This window comes from Sinocyclocheilus anshuiensis, unplaced genomic scaffold (assembly GCF_001515605.1).
Source record: "Sinocyclocheilus anshuiensis isolate Anshui unplaced genomic scaffold, SAMN03320099.WGS_v1.1 scaffold3023, whole genome shotgun sequence".
Lineage (NCBI taxonomy): Eukaryota > Metazoa > Chordata > Actinopteri > Cypriniformes > Cyprinidae > Sinocyclocheilus > Sinocyclocheilus anshuiensis.
In genome coordinates, this window is record NW_015552793.1 from 45,867 (window position 1) to 52,492 (window position 6,626).

The window sequence follows — 6,626 nt, forward strand, 5'->3', positions numbered from 1 at the left end:
AGACTGACTGGCTATTTGTTGGAGCCCACCGGGCACGCCCGCACCGGCTCAGGCTCTCCACACGGGCAGCAATCAGAAGATTTAGCAGAAGACCTGGGCGGAACTGTGCGTGAGCCCTTTAAAGTCTGAGATGAGTCCTGCCTCTCAGGATGGGCTTGTCCAATGAGAAAGGCTGAATTTCCAAGCGGGAGGTTGGAAATAGTGGGGAGTTTTATGACCCTTTGTTTGAGAGCATGGTAATTTGCATATGGAACTGGATTGGATGTTGATATGAAGACTACTAAAGATTTTTAGAACACTAATATGTTGCATAAATATCAACATATAATATAAATGCTCATTTAGATCATCAGAAGACAAATTCAAAGAGATCAAACATGGTATCGGTGGGGTTATATTAACTAGTGATCTATCATAACACACACACAAAACAGTATACAATTCAAAAGACAATATACCAGAACAGTAATAGTATACACAATGTCCTGAGGAGATGTGTGTTCATTCACAGAAAGGTTTTTCCATGAATTAATTAGAGAAGAGTCCAGAGAGACAAGAGTCTTTCCTAAGGGTAAATTAATTGAGAGTTGCTCTGCCCGCATTCCTTTGAGCAATAAAACCAGTGCTATCAGCCTAATTGGCTAACGCCTTTTTAAATCGTTAGCCGCATTTCGGGGGAAGGGTCCATTGAGCCCTCATAGTTGCCTTGTTGACTGAGGGGTGTTATGGAGTATTTGTTAACTATTACAAAGGACCTGGAGGACAACCAGGAGAGACTGGTGGCAGCAGGATAGACTGCTCCGGGAGAGGCGGGGGGGGAACCCTGTCCCCGATCCAGACCACTAAGAGGGAGAAGAAAGATCTGCACGTCATATGGCTAGACCTAGCCAATGCCTATGGGTCAGTGCCACACCTGCTCATAGCCTACGCTTTGGAATTCTTCTACATCCCAGACAACATCAGGACCATGATCATGAACTACTACCAGGACATGCACATGTGCTTTGCACTGAAGAAAGTCACCACTGGTTGGCAACAACTGGAAGTAGGGATCGCAATGGGATGCTCCATTTCTCCCATCCTCTTCGTGGCAGCGTTTGAGGTCATCCTGATCGGGGCAAGGCAGGTGGTGGGTGGGGTCAGGCTGCCTGCAGGTCAGAGGCTCCCGCCCCTAAGGAGCTATATGGACGACATCATCTGCCTGCTACGAACCGCTCCATGTACAACCAGGCTGCTTAAGAGGCTGGATGAGCTGATCACCTGGGCCAGAATGAAGTTCAAGCCGCAGAAGTCAAGGCGCCCCTCATTGCGAAAGGGGGAGAGAAATGACAGAGTCACCTTCACCATCAGCGGGGAAGACATCCCCCGCATCGTGGATCAGCCCATCCGAAGTCTGGGAAGATTTTATACATCTGGCCTCTCAGACAAGTATATCGACATCACCTGCCTGCTACGAACCGCCCCATGTACAACCAGGCTGCTTAAGAGGCTGGATGAGCTGATCACCTGGGCCAGAATGAAGTTCAAGCCGCAGAAGTCAAGGAGCCTCTCATTGCGAAAGGGGGAGAGAAATGACAGAGTCACCTTCACCATCAGCGGGGAAGACATCCCCCGCATCGTGGATCAGCCCATCCGAAGCCTGGGAAGACTTTATACATCTGGCCTCTCAGATAAGGATATGGGGAAATTCATCCTTCGGCAGCTGTCAGAAGGCCTGGCCAAGATCAACGCAAACCAGCTACCTGGAAACTACACGATGTGGTGTTATCACTTCATCTTGTACCCAAGGGTGATGTGGCCTCTGAAGCTGTGCGAAGTCACCTCATCAGCAGTAAGCCGGATGGAGGCAAAAGCCAACTCCTTCATCCGCAAATGGCTTGGCCTACCACAGTGCTTTTCAGCTGCTGGTCTATATGGATGGAACTCACTCCAGCTACCCCTGAAATCCATCACCTTGGGCTATAGGCAGGAGAAGGCAAGGCTGGTGATGGAATTAAGGGACTCCTCCGACAGGGCATTGGCTGATGCAAATGCCAGAGTTGAGACTGGAAGGAAATAGAAGGCTAAGGAGGAGTTGCAGAAGGTAATGGGAAGACTGAAACATCAACAAATTGTGGGCATGGTCCAGACAGGGCGGGCAGGCCTTGGATGGAGCGAGCCACCCATCCTATGGTCCAAGGCAAGTAGGAAGGAGAGGAAGGACCTAGTTGTTGCAGAGGTCACCAGGATTGAGCAGGAGGAGCTCAGAGTAAGGTCTGTGGCACAGGGGCAGCAGGGACGGTGGACAACTTGGGAGGGTGTCGCGAGTCGAGCAATCAGCTGGGCAGAGTTCTGGAAACTACCACAGGCTCGGCTCAGTTTCCTCATTAGGGCAACATACGACACCCTCCCGAGCCCTAAAAACCTCCACCAATAGCTTGGAACAGAGCAATCCTGTGACCTCTGCGGGACCATCAATGCCTCACTCCAGCATGTTCTGTCGGGCTGTAAAACAGCACTGACACAGGGTCGGCTCAGATGGCGGCATGACCAAGTGCTCAGGAAGCTGGCAGAGGTGCTGGAGAAAAGTCGGCAGGAGGCAAATAATCAGAGTCCATTAGAGAGTCGATGCAAGATCCACTTCCTCAGGCAGGGGGAACCCGCAATGCATACCAGCAAGAGACCACCCGCCAAGCTATTAACACCAGGGGCGGGGTGGAAGATGGAAGTAGACCTGGGAAGGCAGCTCCAGTTCCCACAGGAGATATGCAGCACCACATTAAGACCAGACGTGGTGCTGTGGTCTGCAGCTGTGAAGTCAGTGATACTGATCGAGCTGACAGTGCCATGGGAGGAGGGACTGGAAGCTGCCTACGAGAGAAAGAAGGCGAAGTATGCAGACTTGGTCGCGGAGTGCAGAGAAAGTGGATGGAGTGTGAGGCTGTACCCGGTGGAGGTGGGAGCCAGAGGCTTTGTGGGCAGATCAATATCATGCCTGCTCAAGGACCTGGGACTACGGGGAGCCACACTGAGCAGATCCACCAAAGAGCTCTCTGAGGAAGCGGAGAAAGCAAGCCACTGGCTCTGGCTGAAACGACGAGACAAGGCTTGGGGAGTAACATCGAATTAGGTTTTGCTGCAGGGGGTGTCAGGGAGACGTCCCTGTTCACTGCCCCGCCACCAGGAGACGTTCTGGGTTAAGGGGCGAAACGTCAATGAGCGGTGGTCCCCAGCTGAAGACCCTGCAGAAAACCACGTGGTATGCGGTCAGGGTTAGGCCTGCCTCAGGGAAGAGGACGCCCCTGCCATGCATAGTCCACCATAGGCACCGTAGGAGGTGCGACAGGCCTAAGGTCCAGCAGAAAGACCACCTCGCTGTAATGAATAATATAATTGTGCATTTTCTTTTATTTTCAGGTCCAGCAGAGGAGACAGGAATTGGAACAGGTACTGGGAATCCGACTCACTTAAGAAGATTCAGACTCCAAATCTACAGTCACCCGAGAAATTGGCTCAACAAATACAATTGAGAATGAAACTTTCTGTTTGAAAACCAGTGGAGGAAGTTCATGTGGCTGTAAAACAGCACTGACACAGGGTCGGCTCAGATGGTGGCATGACCAAGTGCTCGGGAAGTTGGCAGAGGTGCTGGAGAAAAGTCGGCAGGAGGCAAATAATCAGAGTCCATTAGAGAGTCGATCCAAGATCCACTTCCTCAGGCAGGGGGAACCCGCAATGCATACCAGCAAGAGACCACCCGCCAAGCTATTAACACCAGGGGCGGGGTGGAAGATGGAAGTAGACCTGGGAAGGCAGCTCCAGTTCCCACAGGAGATATGCAGCACCACATTAAGACCAGACGTGGTGCTGTGGTCTGCAGCTGTGAAGTCAGTGATACTGATCGAGCTGACAGTGCCATGGGAGGAGGGACTGGAAGCTGCCTACGAGAGAAAGAAGGCGAAGTATGCAGACTTGGTCGCGGAGTGCAGAGAAAGTGGATGGAGTGTGAGGCTGTACCCGGTGGAGGTGGGAGCCAGAGGCTTTGTGGGCAGATCAATATCATGCCTGCTCAAGGACCTGGGACTACGGGGAGCCACACTGAGCAGATCCACCAAAGAGCTCTCTGAGGAAGCGGAGAAAGCAAGCCACTGGCTCTGGCTGAAACGACGAGACAAGGCTTGGGGAGTAACATCGAATTAGGTTTTGCTGCAGGGGGTGTCAGGGAGTCTTGCCGAAGCTTGAAGGAGAGTGTACAGTGCGAGGTGTGCGTACATTGGCTTACTACAGTAATATAGACTCCTCTGTGTGGAGTTTGTATGTAAGGATAAAGCTTGACTGGGAGCTGGTGGAGCTTGGGGGATTCTCTCTGGATCCCCACGAGCTTTACCTTAGCCTGGAAGTTCCACTCTATGCCCCTGGCATGGCCTATGAGGTACAGGAAAGTCCTGAGACCTTAGTCATGAAATAATATGGTTGAATTTCCTGTGTTAAAATTATTACAGTTCATACCAATGTAATGCTTTCCTCTGTCTCTTAGGGCTTGGGACTGCAAGGTCTGTTAGTGAGTGTGCTGGTGAGTTTAGTTCATCTGGAAACAGCAGAAGAACAGACTCGTGTGCAGCGCTGTGTGTTTCCTGTGAGAGAGTTATTGGGTAATTTTTACAAACCACTGTACGCTTAATGGACACTTCATCTATACATACTGTAACTCTATCCAGAAGATAAAACAACAGCTTGTTCTGAAATGCGATTTGCAAACTATATTGAAATTGGCAGCAAACCTGGGACCTGTAGCTGTTGTTGCTTATTTCACATGCAAATATGTTTGACACTAGCTGGGTTTCCATCCAAAGTTGCGAATTTAACTGATGCGCAAAACTGTAATATTGTATAAAACATTTGCAAATAAGCACTGTTTCCATCCAAAGAGTCAAAGAGAACAAAATTGTCACTTTCTCATAAACTGGCAAAATCACTAAGAAAAGTAGGAGAAGCCACTGAATATAATAAGTCTCATTTATAATAAATTACTTGTGCCTCAAAGCAAGCAGATGAAACACAATAAATGCAGTCATTGCTTTTGTGGACACCTGCTGCTTAGAACGCAGTCATGTAAGACAGTTCTGGGAGGCAATTATACAGAAATACTTTGACGGCAGACTTTGCTCAGGCATTTCAAAGTGACCCCAACATTTCAGATGCTGTGCAACAAGATTGGTCCACTGGTTAGTCAGGTTATGCCGACCTATAGCTCAAAGTCACATGATTTTTTTGATGCACGTGGAGGAATTTATTCAGCAAAAGCATTTCCATCTCCAATTATTATGTCAAAAACCACCTCAAGCGAGCGTATTCACTTTTTTTGCGAATTAAGGGATTTTCTTTTGAATTTGGCATTTCCATCACTCGTTTCCTATGCAATACATCAAAATGTGCATAAAAACAAGGTGATGGAAACATAGCTCTTCATATTCAGTGTGTCTGCTTAATTTTTAACAGTACAAAAATGCAGAAAGGCTAAGGTAATTTTGAGGTCATTGAACACAATGACTGTTTATAGTGCAGTAAGCATTGTAATGTATCTTGGAGGAACTGGTTTCCTCTTTTTGCTTTGTTTCTTCTATGTACAGTGTGTCTGCCTGATGGAAGAATGGTGGTGGTGGTCAACACAGCTGGTGTTTTACCTGTCCCCCAGTAAACCCCAATCACACAGCTCTGTCGGATCCTGCCTGTAAACCACTGGAGACTGACAATAGGGCCTTTCGCACCGCTTTAGTTCCAGAACTAAATGGACAGTACTAAAGTACTGGGACGATTTTGCGCGAACTATTTCCCAGTACCATTTAAAGGGTTGCATTCGCACCGACAGTGTGTACTAGGAACCGGTCGACAGCGACATCATTTGTGCGCGGCGTTCAACAACGAAAACAAAGAAAAACAACATTAACAACAGGAGGATGGAGGATGCTGTGATCGGAGCTGTGTTTTTGTTGTGTCTCGCGGGTTTCACGATAATTGACATGTAATGTCGACGTATACGTAAAGCGATTGAAAGAACGGAAAGGAGGACTAAGAATCTCCAACGACAACTGGCAGTGCTACATTTGCTACAAGTGCCTGCACTTCAGCGTCCGTCCATCTATCGCTGTTCTCCATACTTGCGAAATAAGTTGACACAATGTTTACAGTATGTTTACACAGCGTTTTAAATCATGGCGGGTGAGGGCGTTTTCGTACGCGTTTGGCCAATCAATGTCTACTTGCGTCACGATTAGTACCAGTTGTGCTGGTTAGACCCTGCTCCGGAGTAGGAGCTAATTTGGTTCTCGAAAAAGGCAGTCTTTTTCTAAAATCGCTCCCAGTTCCGGCGGTGCGAAAATGCCAAAAAGTGGGTAGTTCCACAATTAGTTCTGGTACTATGAAAAGGTTCCTGCGGTGCGAAAGGCCCTAATGTCATTAAACTAATTGGACCTGATTGTAAAGTGTTACCAATGCAGACCTGCCAACCTTGGACATTTTTTTGGAGTAACCCTAACCTTTTCTGTCAGAGCATCTGACGGGGCGAGCGTGAGCCGCTTTGAACCGAAACGATAAACTATAGGCTACTAGGAGAGAAATAAAACGCAGAAATTTAAATGCAAAAACAC

The 6,626-nt window shown here is 48.4% G+C and overlaps 1 long non-coding RNA gene across 1 annotated transcript; it reads left to right on the forward strand.

The window, feature by feature from the left end:
- The first annotated feature begins 4,386 nt into the window (after positions 1 to 4,386).
- Positions 4,387 to 5,624, forward strand: LOC107667933 (uncharacterized). The gene is made up of 3 exons (XR_001631832.1): positions 4,387 to 4,411; positions 4,517 to 4,631; positions 5,610 to 5,624. It is a non-coding gene; the product is annotated as an uncharacterized LOC107667933 (long non-coding RNA).
- Positions 5,625 to 6,626: the final 1,002 nt, after the last annotated feature.